General features: G+C 36.7%; 1 long non-coding RNA gene across 2 annotated transcripts in view; it reads left to right on the top strand.

Annotated features, from left to right (window-relative positions):
* The window catches only part of LOC129207013 (uncharacterized), a 103350-nt gene that overhangs the window by 32740 nt on the left and 52438 nt on the right, over nt 1-18172 (top strand). For both annotated transcript variants that reach the window (XR_008577347.1, XR_008577346.1), the window contains exon 3: nt 4375-4642. This is a non-coding gene — a long non-coding RNA (uncharacterized LOC129207013). The remainder of the gene's footprint in view (nt 1-4374; nt 4643-18172) is intronic.

The raw sequence follows: 18172 nt of genomic DNA, 5'->3' as shown, positions 1-18172 counted from the left end.
AATTAGCCATTGCTTGAGAACTTGCCCTTTAAATTTACAGTGAGCAGACTTTATTCTACCACTAAGCCCATTGATTCAAAAAAGATTTTTTTATGGTACTGTAGAATACAAAAGTACCAAGACAATTCTGTAATATTTGAGATCTACCTCTCGGGTTAGTCGGGATGTGAGATACTTAGTAGTCAGCTCTAGTTTCTTACAGAAATTCCTGAGAAACTGGCTTAACTACCAATGACGTGGAGTCTTTTTTCCCTCTTTCTGGTACCTTTGTGGTGGAATTCTGCAGCAAAATGTATCCTCCACACCAGTTCATTCACAACAGTTTTTACTCGGCCAGGTTGACAGAGTAACAGTCCCTTGTAGCATCACTTGTCACCCTTTCAATTCCCTTTCTCCCTTTGACTCAACTATCATTCCAGAATGGGCAACTAGAACTTCCTGCTAGAAAACAGCTGTAAAATGTGATGAACTTCATCCAGCTCACAAAAGGAGTGTAATGAATCTTTTCACTAATGGCATCAGGGAACATTCTTTTCTCTATTTTGCTAGGCTAAACTAACCCAACTCTGCCCCTCAACTCCCACTGACTCTGGTTGACTCTGGATGGGCTTTGGTGTAACAGAGAACAGAATTTGACCTGGAGACATTTACACGTCAGACATCAGGAATGATAGAAAATCTGCAACTGAGGCTCAAGTATTAGAAAATACATATTGAATTTCTGTATGCCTGCTCCTGCTACTTAATCCTGGCAATAACCATGGTGACCGTTGCAGAATAATGCCCACAGAGGTCAAATGCAATAAAGCCCATGTGTCAGAAAGCAATGACTAATTTAACTCTTCTTAAGGTGCTTTTTGCAGTTTCCCATAATGAAAGAAACTATATTTATTTTTTTATATAATGTAGTGTATTATGTCTACAGATAGTACACAAATGAGTTTGCAGTAGCCTATGAAAACCAAATATTGTGTTTTATGATATGATACATCTCAGTGTCAAATATCCAGCCTGCATTGTACTTGCTGTATCATCATATAGCAAGCATTACCAGCTAAAGGGCTTTGGTACTGTTTAATCTCCAATAAAATTATTTACCAATGTCTTCTGTCCCATTAATCCAAGCAATTCATATTCATTTCAGATTTCTTTATACAAAGCAGCAGTGTCTGTCTGTCTAAAGGGTTTAAGCTTATGTGCAATAAAATGATATTATATTTCACTCTGATTGAAAAGTTGTGCTATCTAGGGGATTATAGAAGTACTGCAAGTGGCACCAATCATCAAATAAACTCCAAGGGGGAAGAGGAGGATTTGTCCTTTTTTTTTTTTTTTCCCCTGTATGAAATACAAAATAAAAAAAGAATCCTTCAGTTCCTTCCCTCCCCCAACTTTGTCTTTCACAAGCTCTAATCCTCTTTTGGGTTTTCTCCAAAGGTTTTATGGGCCGCTGTACGAAACATGCTGTCATACTGATCACTGCAAGATGACACTTTAAAAATATAAATCCAGAGAGAGCATGATAACCTTCACTGTCAAATGGAAGGCAAAAAAGGTGGCAAATGCACTCAAGTGAGTTTTTTAAAGCTAAGTAAGAAGGTGACAGAAAGACTGAAGAGCTTGTCAGCCTCGGCTATGTCTGGTGGTTGGAAGGAATAAAAGAAGTCTAACACAATTATTTTCAGAATTTTAAATATTGCAGACTATTATATTGTGTCTAAAGGAAATCTTCAGTGAAGAACTTCCTTTATTTAACAAGCAATAAACAAAGAAGAATGAATTAAACCGGTATAGGCTATTACTTACCGTCACCACCTTCAAATGGCAGTCTGGCTTAGAGCCGAAAACATTAGGATCTTCAGAATCCTTTTTAATCTGGGAAGTAACACAAAACTATGTTAGTGGCAGAGGGCGTGGGGGGTGAAGGGAGGAATACCCGAGAGCAAACCAAACAAATGGATCGTCCTCTCCATTACAGTATATTGGCCTGAAGCAAAAGTCACATTGCTGCAAGGCAAAGAGAATCAGCCCGTGACGTATGAACATCACAGCAGTGTTTATGTGAACCGGGAAAATGAATGCTAAAACATAAGTAATGAAAAATATACACCAGTCTTTATGAAACGAATCAATTTACTTAATTTTCATTGAAGTTTCCTTTGTTTCCCTCTTCTGTTTCCTGATTTAGACCCTCTAGGCGAGTAATATATAATATTTAATGGGATCTGTGTTAATGCTAATTGTTTTCAAAGTAACTGTGATCTTTAAACTGATTTGATTTCTATTGCCTGCTATATTAGTTTAATATGAGTTAATTCTCCTTTTGGGTGTTTCTCTTAAACTATATAATCCTCAGATGAATGAAGTAATGTCTTTTGAAGTTGAAAATCTAGCCCCAAGAGAATGAGGGAACTAATTTTTAATCAGCAGCTTTATAGGTGATTTTTGTCCTGGCTTTAGTCACAACGGTGGATGTATAAGGGAGCAGTTCTTTCTCAGTCTGGCACGTCAATGCTAAATTCCAAGGGGAAAAAAAAAAAAAAAAAGGTACAAAAGATGGTGTGAAGCAGTTTCCATTCACCTGCATAAGCATCCTTTTATCTGAGCTTACCTTTCCCAAGGCTGCACGCAGCTGCCCAGGCAGCAGGCAGCTGCTTCCCTGTCTGGTGATTAACAGTGGACTTAGGGAAAGGGGAAGAGCCACCCCACATCACAATCCCAAATAAATCCACCTCAGCTCTTCCATATATTTATTTACAGTGTCATACTTTTGTCCAGTTTTCAAAAAGCTAAGATTTTCTATTCGGTGGCCATATTTGTCTACCCCATCATGCTTTCATAAAGACAAATGCCAGGGCGTGTGTGTTCCAATAACTGGTACATATTTTGCTCTTTTTTATTTTTATTTATTTTTTTTTTCTGAACAGATAATTGACTCTGACAGGAGCCTGTCAAAGTAACGGATGATCCTACTCAAACTTCTTCCAGTCCCTCAGCCTGAATCAAACCAATGAGCCTTGGTAATGACTACAGAAATAAATGAAAACCCCATCAGATAGACAGAAATGTTCTGACCTTCTCTGAAACATGATTCCCCGTGCAGTCAATGGGTTTAGCACGTATCAGTCACTTTGTATCATCGAATGGACCTCAGACTCTAGATACATCAAAAGAATAATCTCTGAGAATGGGAATGATTTTTGCCAATGCCAATTATTTAGCTAAATACAAGACTTAAAATATCATGGTTGCTGTAATTAACAACAACAACAACAACAAAGTCATACCCGAGTTTTTGGTAGTCTTTGCTATCTTTAAGCAAGGATGAAATTGTAGAAAACTTCAGACTGAGAAAAAAGCAAATCCCACTTGACTCAAGTGTTGCTTATCTAGGATCAAAAGTATATTTTGAAAACAAATTCCAGGGGATTAGAAGTCTGAACTGAACGTATGTTATAAAAACTGCGCTTTAACGGCATCTGCTTTTCTGGTTTGATTATCAGCATTGTAAATGCATACAGAAACCATCGGCTTTCCTTCCTTTTCTGCTCTCCCAGAAGCTTTTCCCATTTGGTTCAAAAGCTGGAATAAGGAGAAAAAGTGGCATTTTAAGACACTCTTAAAAGCAAAAATAGAATTTAAATAACAATTTCTGAAATTGCTTTCATATATTTTGAAATAGAAGTAAGTTACAGCTACAATGTAAATGATATCTTTAAAAACAACCATTTTACAGTGTAACAACTTTAACTAAAATCTACATGGATCAAGCTTCTGATAATTTCTGCCACCTCCATAAACCAAATTAGTTGTGTCCCACTGCAGGGCAAGCATTTGAAATTAAGCTTAATTCTCTGTTTCCCAGTTTCTCTGTTCTTTATGAGGTTCAACCAGAAACAACAGAGGAAACGACATCTCCTAATCTGTAAAGCTGCAGGAGCAGATAGCTTTCCTTAGCATTACTAATTTAGCATTGCATTTACAAATTAGTGCTTCTGCTTCCTAGCAATACATCTCCATGCAATTCAGTTCTGCTCATCAAGAATGCTAGACATCAAGCAAATAATGTACAAAAGCAGATCTTTTTTGGGTTAGAAACTACTACATCATACATCGATCTAAAAATAAAACAAAAATGGAAGGTTAGAAGTCTTCCCTCCCTGAGCAGGAGATTCCAAGTGTCTCACAAATGTCAGGACTTAAGACATTTGGATGTACTAGTGAAAAAATATGAAACTCTATCTACTTTTCCCTAGTCCTTCAAAACAGGACAGAGGGAAAATTACATGTCCAGTCATTCTCTATTAGTGCCTGTTCTTCCAAAACGACTTTTTTTGTTCTGTGAAACTTCACTATTTCTTTTCTTTTCTTAAGATAATGGAGAAGTCCTGCGAGAACAGTGTTCTTAGTACAAACCAATCACAAGAAGAATGCCTGCAAGCAGCACGGTGCCTTCCTGCAGCATGCCCGTGGAGAGGAGAGGAGGTTCTTTCCAACTTCCAGGGGAGAGCTGTAAAATGTAATGAAATTTCCCCTCTGGTGAGGGATGCAGTGATCCCATGGAGTCCTGATGATTCTTTCTGCTACAAGAAGGATTCTTTCCCTGCAGCCCGAGATACGGTACAGTTGCTGAGAGGAGGAGGTAAGGGCAGGGGTAATAAAGACCATGAAGAACATACATGAGCAACAGTATACCTGATGTTTTATTTAGATTTTTGGTTGACCAGGCTTTTGCTATCTCTAAATTCTGCAAAGTCGAGATTTCTTTTAAAACCTGAAAAGTATTTCCTGTAATTAGAACAATATCACAGTATAAATCATACTGTCATATAACCACTTTATTCTTTTATTTGGATATCCTTTATTTGTCTCATCTGGCATTGAACTATTGTTTTGCTGTATTTTGTTGAGGAAGCCACATGCTGGGTTCTCGTCTATGCATAAAATGAGTGAAGGTAAAGCAGAAAAGCATACAATATACTGTACTAATACACTGAAGCAAAAGGTAAAACTTGAAAGCACTATTACACAACATGGAAATGATTCTAAATGTCTCTTCATGGATGATACGTGTGAAACAGAATAATAGTTGATACCACTGCTTTCAAATCTCCCAGCTCAGCTAAGAAATGATCTGATAACACAATGATTGACAAACTTGCAGCAACAAACTTCTCACGGACTGAATACACAATAGGCAGTTTAAGTGATAAGAGGATTTAAACAACCAAACCCTATTGTTTCAAAAAGAAACCTTTAAGTACCTAATTAATTTTAATTTTATAGCTCTAGCAGATGTTGTATTTCCACAGATTAGCTCATCACTTACGGTACTAGCATCACTGAAGTGATATTAAAACCAATTATTTTTTAAAATTCCAAAACAGTGGGTTCCAAAACTGTAGCAGACCTCAGCTCTACATATAATTTTCTTGTAACTTCGCGGCACTACAGGGATCACAGTAGTGGCATTGAAACTAAGCCTATTCTCTACTTTTCAGTGTTTATTTTGTGGTTGTTCATTCTGTCTGATCACTTTTGAAACATCCTGATATTGTGATCATTTTCAAAGTATCTTCAGATTTTGACAAGGAGGTCAGGGAAGAAATAGAATATTCTTTATCTTATTAAGCTCCACTCAGATTTTCACAGCCATCAAAACTGTCATTTAAAGTCCTTTTTTAGTGTGATTAGATAGATATGGGGCTAAAATTACTCTCTTCTCAATATAAACTGAGCATGTTGTTGAGAATTCACTTCTGTATGGCATGCAACTGAGTTTCTAGAAAAGACACAGAGAAGCTAACTTCATATTTAGCAACTGTTATCTAACTGTTTCCTAACTCATTTTGGACTAGGAAGAATGCAGTAAACAGGAAAGCCATGTATTCAATATTGTATTAATATTAATAATATGCCCTTTGTGATATTTTTGAGCATCACAGATTTATACCTTATCAAACCCCCCAATATAATCTCTGATTAGAACCCAGATATCTGACACGATGGGCACAGGCTGTGTTCTGTTAACTGCACTGCCCCCAGGAAAGCATCTTTGAAAGTTAATGCAATTGGTAACCTGACCTGTGATATACATGCGTATGCAATCCACTTCTTCCATGCATGATGACTAGCAGTTGGTACACTGTGGATAACAGCTTATAGCAAACTCTAATAATTAGTTCTCTAAAAGACGTACAAGAAAGCCAGGGAACTTTTGTGCATTGAAGATCAATGGTCCAAGCTTCAAATTTTATTTTTATTCCTACCAACTCTTCCCCAAGTGCAGAGAATTTTGCAGGCAGTATGGAACTGAATTATTATTTTCTGTGGCCATGTAGACAAATGGATGCTCTCCCCTTACACAGAGGACATAATCACATCTGGAGTTTCCCATCTAAATAAGATAAGAAGTGTATCAAGGAGTCTAAACTAGTGCAGTGAATCAGTAAAGGTTCTGCTTCTTCACAGAATATGAGCTATAGTCTCAAGTTTATCCTCAGTCCCAAGGTTTACCAGGTATATTTTTATATATTTCTACATACCAGTTCCAAATGACTAATTTCTGTAGAAATCTCTATGGGCAGGACTATGAGATAACTGCTGGAAGGAAATGTTCTCTTTAAGATTTCTATTCCTTTTCCCATTGTGGAAAGTTTTGCATGCAGTAACGAACTCTTTGCCAATCCCTTCCAGTCACCATGGGATGAGCGGGAGGCCTTTGCCTCCGTGCTGCCTTCTGGAGCGTGGTACCTCTTGCTCCTCTTCCCCACTGTCATTTAGTAGCCTACCTTCTTGGGAGGAATTAACTTACTTTTTTAAAGATACAGATGTTGTTAACATCTGCACCTTATACATTATGACATGTTTAATTGAACTCTTTTAAAATCCAATGATCTGACCGTCGCAAAATTTCTGGTAAAAACATTTCTGTTCCAAACCCTTTGTAATATAATGCTTTACTGCTGATTTCCTACCCATTCTTGTTCACTGTGTGACATGAAGGATTCTTTTTATGCCTTAGAGACCATACTTTATTGGATAGCAAAGTTACAGAACACAAATGAATCTCTCATGGGAACCTGTGTATACAATAATAGTGGCCTTTTTTTCCTCCTCCACTAACATATTATAGTGTCCAACAATATCAAGACCAGAGATGTATTAAGAAAAAAAGAACAAGGCAACTAGAGTCAGTAAGGTTTAAGTTTTTTAGTAAGGTGGCTAGAGCAGTAAGCAGAAAAGTATGAGTTAGGGAACGGTAAAATTATTAGCCTAGGGGCAAGGAATTGAAACTGAGAATATGTTAAATAGAACCACAGTATTGCTCTATCCACGGCTCCAAAAATGGACCTGGAAGATTTTGTAGGTAAATCTTTGAGTTGCATGTGTGGTTGGAGAAATCAGGACTGAAATTAATTCAAAATAGTTGGCTTGTGGTTTTTTTTTTTCTTTTTTTTTTTATCCAAACTGCATTGTTCAGTACTGCACATCTAGGAAACTAGTGAAAGAAATATTTAAAGCAGGCTTCAGCATTCTCGTCTCTGCTGCTGAAATGCTGTATTAATTTTAGAAGTCACTAACTCCATCATACATCTCAGTTTATCTATCTAACAACAAGTATATTAAAATATTCCCAGTCTTTTCCTACTGAAGAGGAGTGAGGTGAAGAGGAAATGCCGTACATCCAAAAGGTGATGCAGCTAGTGAGTACAGTGATCTTTCCGGTCCAGTAGTTATTCATATTAAAATGAATGCACCTTGTTTGCAGGTGAACCTTTGAAAAATGTATAGGTGATGTACTGCTAATTTCTTTTTTTTTTCTTCTGTAGAGTGTCTCTGCTTTACAGCAGCAATATCAACATCTCCTTCGGTTTTGCAAGACCCCGAAAATAATCAGTTTCTTTCAGTTATGTCACTAGTGAAAATGTTTACAATTATAGACTGTTTGTTCAAGATGTCCTGCCACACAAACTGGATTTTATTGTTTGTTTGCCAAGAACAAACAGTACAGAGGACTGAATGCTCAGTGCATGAACAGTCTGGAGTTTAGTGTAGATATAATCAAAAGATCAAAGCTGCTGCTTTGCTAAAAGTGAATGTCTGTGACAGTGGCTCATTTGTTTCATGATAAAGTCATTCTAAACAGTAAGACTCTGCAGAAATCCTGTACTCTGACAAATTTCAATTAGGTTAATTATATTCTGCCTCTCTAAATTCCCCCTGCAGTTTCAGATGGAGACAGCTTTCTTAATTTCCTTTCCTAGCATGTTGTAGAGAGTTGCTGTGTTTTGGTAAATAGCTGCTACATTCCACCCAACATGTGGCTGATCTAATCCCTTCTTCTTCAGTAGCTGCACAGCGTGCATTTTGCCTTATTACACTGGGAAGCCTTCTGTCTTAGGCAAGAGGAAGGGACAGATTCCATTGGTGCTCTCCATTGCCAAAGTCATGTAAAAGGGTTTAAGCTAAAATGAGAATCGGTCCCTGAACACTTTTTCCTGGAATAACTGAGCTGCAGAGAATAACTCTGTGTCTGTGTGCACGCGTGTGCGTGCGTGTGTGTGGTAGCGGTGAAGGAACAACGCAAAGTCAGTCAAAAATTTTGACACGCATTTTCTTCAATTTTATCTTTCTTTGAGACACTTCTCTGCCTTTTGTTCGCAAAGGGGAATTAATCTTGATTGTAGTTACAGAAAGTGCGGTCACATTTCTCTCCTTAATTCTTCAGCTTACAGTCATGTAACTTGAGTTAGGCCTGACATCTCTCTCTCTCTCCCTTTTTTTTTCCTATATCTGTGCGTGACGAGAGCTTGATCTTAACATAGAGTATATGCTTACCAACTCACTAAAAAGAGCTGCAAAACCCTATTTCAACTCTTCTGTGTTAGCAATGCTGCGTGTGTTGTGGCAAGCCCCGCTCCATGCACAGTTTCTTCCTTCCCTACCAGCACTTTTTGTAGGTGGTAGGATATCATTAGGATCGAGGCTAAAGATATGTTGAAATAAAGGGGGATTCTACACCAAAAGTTGATATGCTTTCTAACAGGGTTAACTCAAGGGCTGAACCAGCTGTTCCTGATCTTGATCCTGAATGCTAAGTGAAAAAGTCCTTTTTTTCTCAGACATAATTCTTAAAGCATTATATTTGGTGGACTTAAAGGTCTTTAAGGCATTAAAACCCCCTGAAAAATCTGATCTACTCCTTCAGTGCACTCTATCCTGAACTGGGAGGTGACACAGTATTTTATGTTCTACCGGATTCTTTTAACATGTAAATAACCATGTTAGTTAAAAGATTACATCAAGTAAACTCTGACATTTCTTTTTTTTAAATTAGAAAATATGGATAGAAACCATAGGCTGAGGTATTTCATAATACATGGTAGATGCGATAAATAAGAAAGTTGTCTTTGTGACTAGGCTGAAATTTCCTAATTATTTTAGTAACTCATCAAAACATCAGCAAGTCAGGCAATATAAAGGCAATGCTCAGATTCTGGTATATGGAGTGTATCCCAGCTTGTACCTGGCCAGAGACAGTAATATGATTTGACAACTTCTGTAATGTAATCACCATCGCATCTTATCAAACTTCCAAAAAGAACACTGAAAATGTTTGATCTGGATTCAGGACGCTGGAATACAGCTGGTTCAGATTACAGGTCAGACAGTTTGCTTTGCTTTTAAAAAAATTGAGGCACATTTACACACCCATGTGGACAAATATTAATGTCTCAATTCTCTTTTTTTTTTTTTTTTAACACTTTAAATATACATGGATAATCAAACATCTGTACAGTATTTGTGTTTCTGTGTTTCCTTTGCGTTACAGATCACGACCGCATCTAACAATTTCCCTAGTACCAAACCCTGCTGATGATTAATACAACTAAACTTGTTGAATAGTCACATTTGGATTGTTGCATTTCAAGATCACTGAGAGTGAGAAAAGGGTCAGGAACATGCACTAGAAATCTGAAACTTACAGTAAATGGAAACATTTCTGTGCAGGTAAATCTGTACATTCCAGACGTCAAATAAGTAAACTTTACAAGTATCTCCTTGATCTGAACCCTATCAGAAACTAGAATTTGCATTTTACCTATTAACAAAAAAATATTAAATTATGTTATTTGAGGCATTGTTATGAATAGTGACAATGTATTTATTGTAACCAATCTGTCATATTTTGTTTGAAACATGAAAATTATCCATTAGCTCAATAATTGAGATTGGGTCAGAGATCTTACAGAGCAACAGAGACAATTAGCTGTCCTAGTATGAATTCTGGATGGGAATTAAACCTAGAGTACACTGGCTGCTGTTAATGCACACACTGTTCTACTTTTTCTTGGTTTCTTAATCTCATTGTACGAAATAACCCACCTAACCAGTAGTATTTGCCTTGTTAGGTAGGAAACTTGTGAAGAGTATCAGAAAATTATGGGTGGAAAATTAGTTTTTTAAAGAAAAAGAAAGTGGTAAAAAAAAAAAAGGATTAAGATTTCTCATTCCATTTCTCTTTTTCTTCTCCAAAACAAAGCTATTAACTTAACATCAATCATTCTTAACAGTAGAGGCAGGAAATTATTGTGAAACTTTTTAATATAGGCAAAAAGTTCTAATATGAGTTTTTTCATATGATTATCACAGTCTTGTCTTACAGCAAAAAGAGCGAAAAGGACTGAATCCTGTGTAGAACGTTGCAATTCCAAAATATTCCTCTATGAATAATAATGAAAGAAGAACAAACAATTAGCAATATGTCATAAATCTCCTTAATTTTTCTACCATGGCAATTCATTAATACAGACTCCTCATTCCAAATCCTGAGTGTCCACACCTTGTTTCTAGTAGTTAAAATGTGTAATTAAGAAAATCACTCATAATTTTAAACAGCTAAAGATACTAGGGGGAAAAAAAAAAGAGCTGCCTTAGAGGATATTTGACAGTAGAATTTGCTTTTCAGGCGAAGCTCATCACATAAAGTATCTTTTGGGTGCTATTTTGCTGAAGCAGAAAGACCTTTTTGCACAATAGACAAAAACGGGAACATAGGTGTTTCTTGCAAAATGCCACGGATGATGTTACATCATTATTTTTGTTTTTAACAGAACAAAGAATGTCCTAAGAACAGTATGCCCTCCATATATCTCCATTACCTCTCTGCTATATTAATTAACTGCATATAAAAGCAAAAAAAAAAACCAAGGGAAGAATTATCTAGTGCTTTCACCTCAAATCTTGATTGGTAGAACAGCAAACAGGCACTGTCTGGCACCCACATATGCTCAAGAGCAAATATGTTTTAAATAGTAGCAGTAGATAACCAAGTCAGTAGATACAGGGCTAAATTTCACATGTGTACAGCTGAAGGTCAGAAAGCTGAGAGCTGAAAATAACTGAGAAGGCTAAGAAAAAGAGTACATTGGGAAGAATAGGGGGGAAAAGTGTTCCCCCCCCCTTTTATTTACACATATTTATGCTATATTTTTATATTGATTTTTTCTGCTCTGCTATAAAAGTGTGTTCATCTAATGCCCTGGGCACTCTCAGCATAATTAAATATATACTAACTAACATTTCTGTCAATTATCCCTGTGTTCAAACCAACTCACCCCTCAGCAGTGTAAATACTACAAACAAGTTAATTAACCTCCTGAAAAAAATCCCCCTGAGGATCATAAACAAATGTCCTGTGGGGCTGGCTGACGTACGTCTCTTCGTGATCTGAAGTGAAAGAGTGAGATGGGTTCGGAGGAAGATGTAGGGTGGGTAAGATGCGTTACTGAGGGTTAAATGGGTTGGATTATGGCACGCTGCCAAATGAAACCCTGGCACAACTGATAATTTTTTAGGCATTGGTCCTGGGAAACTGAGAGACAACTTGGATGCTATCTGAAAGACCAGAGAAATACTGTAGCCTCAAATCTTTCTACAGATTTTTTTTTCCATGAAATGAGTAGGCACCAGATTAAGAGGAAATGAGCAGCGCTGAAAAAAGATCCCCAGTGTTTACTAATTTTCCTTTTAAATAAAAAGTTTTTCTACTTTGAAAGGAAAGAAAAGCTAGTTTTCTGTACTCCGTGACTGGCTGATAGTAAGGCCATATTAATGGTTAGAGAAAATACATCTCTACTTCTCCTTCTTTAAAGTTTCTTTTCAGACTTCTTCATAATTGCCACCAGCTTCATAAAGGAAATCATATTGTTATATTGATTAACAGTGGCTGCATTTTCCAATTATTTCTATAATGAGTTTAGTGGCAATGACCCAGACAATGGACAAAGACCTCTCTTCAGATTAATGTTAATTTGATGTAAATTGTTATTTTTTTCCCTTCTCACCAGCAGATGATGATGATAGATCCCCACTGTTAATTAATCAAAACTTCTCAAAATAGAGTTCACCAGGTGGAAATAATTAGCAGTTAATTGTCTCCTGTTTATTACTCTTCAGAGATGTAAACAACAGTCTGGATTCATTTGACAGTATTTACTAAAAGCCCTTTAATAAATAAATTAGAAGCACAAATGTTGTTGTTATGGTATGAATATTTGTGGCTGTGCATTTGTTTTATGAGACAATTCAATGGACAAAGAATCAGCAATTTTCCCTCTAGAAAAAAAAACAAAACAGCACTTCAGCAGGTGCAAACATTTGACTCTTTTTTATATCTGTAAGATTTCTTTTTGCTTATTTTTTCGTGACTGAATAATCAAGTGGCAGAAAAAGAGGAACAAAGAGTGTTTTAATGTGAAATCACACAAAACCAGGAGGGTTTTGTCTCATTTGCACTTTAATAGCTACAGAAGTTTTGTGTTTTAGAAAAAAAAAAATAATTCTTTACTCAGGCAGAGTAGGAGCTTTAGTAACAGATGTATCATCAATATCCTGATGATAATGGTGATAGTGGTGATGACTATTTCTTGGACTTAGTGGTAAAATGTCCCTTAGGTGCCAAAATCCTGTTATGAATTTACATCCACAAATTAAGCACTTTTCCCCAGTCTGAGGAAATTTTAGAAACCTGTTTGCTATTATATTTACAGTAAAATAGATTTACCATCAGATTAATAAATGAGGTTGTTTATATGCCCTTTTTTTTCAAAAGAAAGGAGAGAGGGAAATGAATCAAAAATTACAGTCACATTAAGTTAATCAGCTATCATCAGTCTGCCGTTGAGTGTCACTTTAAAGCCACTGAGACTAGACTCTTTGCCCGTAGAGCTTGGGTTGATCCTCAGATGAAATGTGCTTCGTGGTTTATGATCAGGCTAGAGCCAAGATTCAAATTCAATATCTGTGTTACCCAGAGCAGCAGGCTTTGTCCAAGGACTCCTTAATCTCTGGGCTGTTTGACAGAAGCAATAGGAAGTTTTTCTTGCCATTTCCACCATGTTACCATTTCACAGAGAGCATTTTAGTTTCCCCAGTTTGGATGACAGTGATTTTTAAAATACGAGTGAGAAAACTCTCCAAGAATTAAACTTTTGTAGTTTTGTCAGCAAATATTATGGATCTGTCTGCTTCATTTCTGCTATTGCCAATATGATATGTATACCCAAATAACGGTGACCAACCAGGGTTTCAGTATTTTTAAAACCCCAGCATCTTCTGTGAATTTTATAGTTAGAAAAAAAAAAAAATCAATATTTACCTGTGTGTATGTGCAACTTAGAGGAGAAACTTTTGTGCTGCAAACTTTCTTATATCTTAGCCATGTAAAGCAAGCAATGAATGTGATCAGAGAAATATGATGAAACTTTCAAACGTTTCTTAATTTTTGTTTTGAAACTATCACATTTAGTTCCAGACAACTTTATTGTTTTCTGCAAGACCTGATCTTGCAGTCAAATATCTGTCTGGTACTGGAATAATTTTCTCTCAGATGTCTACATCATGGAGTCATTCGATAAGGTTCATTGATTTTTTTTTTTATATTATTTTTTTTTCCAGTGTGAAGATTAATTTCATTTCTACCTATAAAGAAAATGCTGGATGTCTTGCGAAAAACCTCACACTTGTGCTTACTTTAATCAAATGTTACAGTAAAAACAAAAGGATAAACTTCAGCTACCACTTAAAGGACTTAACTGTCAGCTGGTGATAAGCTAGTGTCAGGACAAGGTCAGGACTCTGTAAGAGAGAGATTTACACTGTTTGGCCCCTCTGGATCAAGGTGATCAACTTCAACTGCAAGATTAGGCTAGCAAATTAGAAACACTATGGCCTGCCCGAGACATGTTCTTTTTAAAAATATTTCTGGTTTACTGTTCAGATTGGAGTTTTCTCACCATTTTTTCTGTCAGAAAAAAAATCCACTGAACTTTCTTTCTCATCAATTATTTTGAAAAGACCTTTGGAAAAAAAATCTCTTTTCTTTAATAAAGATTATATTTCTCTACTAAAAAGTGCATAATTCTTCCATCTGACTGACGTTCTTGAAATAGATCAGTCTGAATTTCCTAAAATTAATTTTTAATTTTTTCCTCTACTGTGATATTTTGTGGGTCATTTTTAGCTTTAAGAATTCCAAAATGGCGATTTAGCACCGTTTTCATTAGCATTTCTCTTTATGACTTTAAAATGTCCTGACTATGATCATATATTAGCACTACATGTAGCTACAAGACTGCTTTCTTAATGCTGTGTGTTAAACAGCAAGGGGTGACAGCTGATTGCTACATTTTTATATGTGAACATGCTTATATATACACCTACAAACTCACATATACATGCACGTGCACACACACACACACACACACGTAAACTGCTAGATTAGTGTAAAGGTTGTAATTTAGTCTTTAGGTTTATGCTCAGAATTTATGACATCACTCCCCTCTACTGAAATTAGAGTTTGAAGTTCACATGGTTGTAGGTTTTATTTGTCTAATTTTAACACAGATAATACTGAAATATATACCAAAACTGTTTTAAGAAGCACTACTGACGTCTAAGTGATATAGGTATATGTAATTCCCTGTCATGGCATTCCATAGGAGAATTTAATAATAAGATTACTCCAGTTTTATTATTTTCTCCTTGATTTTTTCTTTCTCTTGTTTTATGCTTTCATCAATCTCAGCCAGAGAGTAGAAACAAAAAAAACCCAGGTGGATTTGCAAGCTTTGCTTTTTGGACTAAACTGAAACATGTAATATTCGGATAGTCTTTTTCAGCCTTGGAATTAGAGACCCTGAAATTGGAACTGATTTTACACTTTCCTATAATAATATTTTTATGAGTGAAATTGGAAGAGCACCACTCAATGGGAGAAGAGGGAAAAATGGACCTGGCTGCTGCTGCTACAGGGATATTTATGGGGAGTTTGATGTTTTGCTTGGAGAATAAAGGAGAGCTTTTACTGCAAATACCTACATAAGGGTCTTTGTGTTCTGCAGAGCACATTCTTCTGACCCTCCTTCTTGCCTGAGTTTCCCCCTCCCCTTCTACTAAACAGGAAAAAAGAGGTTTAATTTTTTCAGGTATACAGTTGACCAGTTTTAAATGTTGGCATTGGTTTTAGCCAAACAAATGGAAACCTTTTATTTTTATATTCACACTAATAATATAAAACATTTCATATGGAAATTTCTGCAGCTTGTAGAGGTGATAGGTAACGTATTCCATACTTAACAGGTAAGGAAATGAAACAAAGGACCAAGCCCAGCCTATAGGCTGGTAATACAGTCTGTACCCAAATACTTCCTAGTCTAGTGTCCCATCTACCAGTTAGTGTGCAGTTCATTTCCCTTTGGATCTCCCTCCTACAAACAGCTGAAAGGTGAGATCATAGATTACCCCAGAGTATTGGCCAGGGGTAAGGAAGGATTTGTATCAGCTGTTGATTGCATGATATTTTGTTCCACGTAAAAAATATATTATACTATAAATAAATAATGCCAAAACAAGCATAAAATTGGCAGAATTGATGAAATTTCTTGTGAACATGAAGGGCTCGAAATTCTCTACCCACTTCTGTCAGCTTTGCATTTCAGATGACCAAGATTTCATTTTTATGTCCTTTTTGGACATTTGAAAAGAAATGCTGAGACTATCCGAATGAAAAAATTAAAACAACAAAAACCCCACTGGCCTAGATATCAGACAGAAGACTCCCACTTTGAAAGTTTGAAGCTTCTTACAGGCATGTTGAGACCCTGCTCGACAAACAAAGAGCAGTGCACACATACAAGGATTCTGAGGTGGCTAAATGACAGTGCCAAATATGGTTGGTACAAGATGGCAGAAGTGATAGAAGATACAAGCTAGAAGGCCAAAAGGAAAAGGATGTAATTAACCCCATGGGAATCATTTGTCCTATGCACTGGCATGACTAGGGCTCACAAACGCACAAGAAGAAAACGGGAGCATCCCCAGGGTACTTACAACACCACCACTGAGAGAAATGTTTAGGTTAGGCCAATTTTCCCCTCTTCCGGAATTCCTGTTCCAAGTGTTCTTTTAAAAAAAATATTAGGAGTCAAATATTCCACTGCTTTATGTAAAGTTATTTTCCCCAAGCTGAAATTTGTACCCTTTTGTCACAATTTGCGCATGCTAAATGAAAAGTTGTCTTTAAAAAAGCTGCATTTGGGGTCTCATCAAGACAGTTCTTTGAAATGAAGAGAAGTATTTATGTTCCTGCTGATAGGTTTGGCAGCAAACTATGTATAGAGAAAGCAAAAATTCAGAAATGAGAACATTCATATTAGAAACCTGAACTGATGCAAACTCTGTGATGGTAATATCCAATGAAAATAACCAACCTCCCTCAGTAATTGAGCATCAGCTACGTTATATTTACTTGAACAGTAAGTACTTCGGACTAAGACCCTCCGCAGTACATACATACGATTGAATGTATGAATGAACAAATGAATGAATAAATACTGTTGCCACATTTGGCAGGCCGAAGAGGATTCACTAAACTTAAGCTGAGAATCAGGACATGAGAAATTCAGCAGATGACTTGACTGTTTCTAATGCACTGGACGCACATCAAAATAAGAAGGAAAGAAGAAGTATTTTTCCTGTGCAGAGCAGGATTGGTAGCTGTGTGCCTATATGCTCCTCCATGGTTTTAGCTTGTCTCCCTCAAGCACCATTAACCTTCAGTAGATAACAAGAGGCCATGAGGTGAATTGACATGAAGGTTTATAGGTATAACTCATCAATAGCAAGTGAAGTGTATTTTGTGTGAGTTCTATAAATAGATCAAGAGAGGTGTTTTTAAAACCGTTTCTAGCCTTCTCTAAACATCAGGAGGAAATAGTGCATGTACTGTGACTTTAAAAGCTGAAAGATGTTGGGGTAGGAAGGCAGGAAATCAAAGACACTTCATCATCAATGCGGTGTCAAAGCTAGGATAAGGAAACCTTATGTGATGAGTAAAACAGAAATTGTTTTTATCAGATGAAGTAAGAAAAGAATAGTGAGAAGACATCTGGTGCTACAACACATAGTTTTCTCATAGCACTGAGTAAATCCTTCAAAGTGCTAGCTAGACCTGTGCCCATATCTAACATTTCAGACTGCACTACCATGTATTCTGATTATTTCCTCATTTTGGCCTGACAGTTTTGTGTGCGTAGTAAAGAGTGAATTTGGCTAGGTTTTCTGGTATCTAACATTCCTGCAGAAACAGTACCAGCAGCTCCAATGAAAACAACAGATGTATGAAAGTCATGGGGAAACGACCACTCTCTGTGGGCATCTTGGACATGCTGACCTCACCACATGTGTGATGTAGAGTCCAGAGCCACCTACTCATCAACTGCAGTCTATCCAGAATACCCTTGCCATCTGTGCAGGTCTGCGCCAAATTCTTGTACAGAATTGCTCGGAAAAAAATACAGACACTTTATGAAAGAAAAACAACTAAATAAGACAGGTGTTCCATAAAATTTGAGGTGAAAAGTTGGGGTAAGGGAGTAGAGAGCTGACCGGGATAAAAAGTTTTATCACTGTTAATTAATCAACTCTAGCCTGGGTTGTTAATGATTAAACATAATTTCTATCAACCTGACTGTGCAGTGGATTGTGTTGAATGAGACAGTGGCTTAGCTCGCAGATGTGAAGCTGCATCCTCATCACACTGAAAAAAGGAGCCTGTCAAACAAGCAGGGTTTGATTGTCTCAGCAGAGAGATCACGGTAACCCTAAG

Source organism: Grus americana, chromosome 5 (genome assembly GCF_028858705.1).
Source record: "Grus americana isolate bGruAme1 chromosome 5, bGruAme1.mat, whole genome shotgun sequence".
Lineage (NCBI taxonomy): Eukaryota > Metazoa > Chordata > Aves > Gruiformes > Gruidae > Grus > Grus americana.
This window is presented reverse-complemented; position numbering and strand designations above follow the sequence as displayed.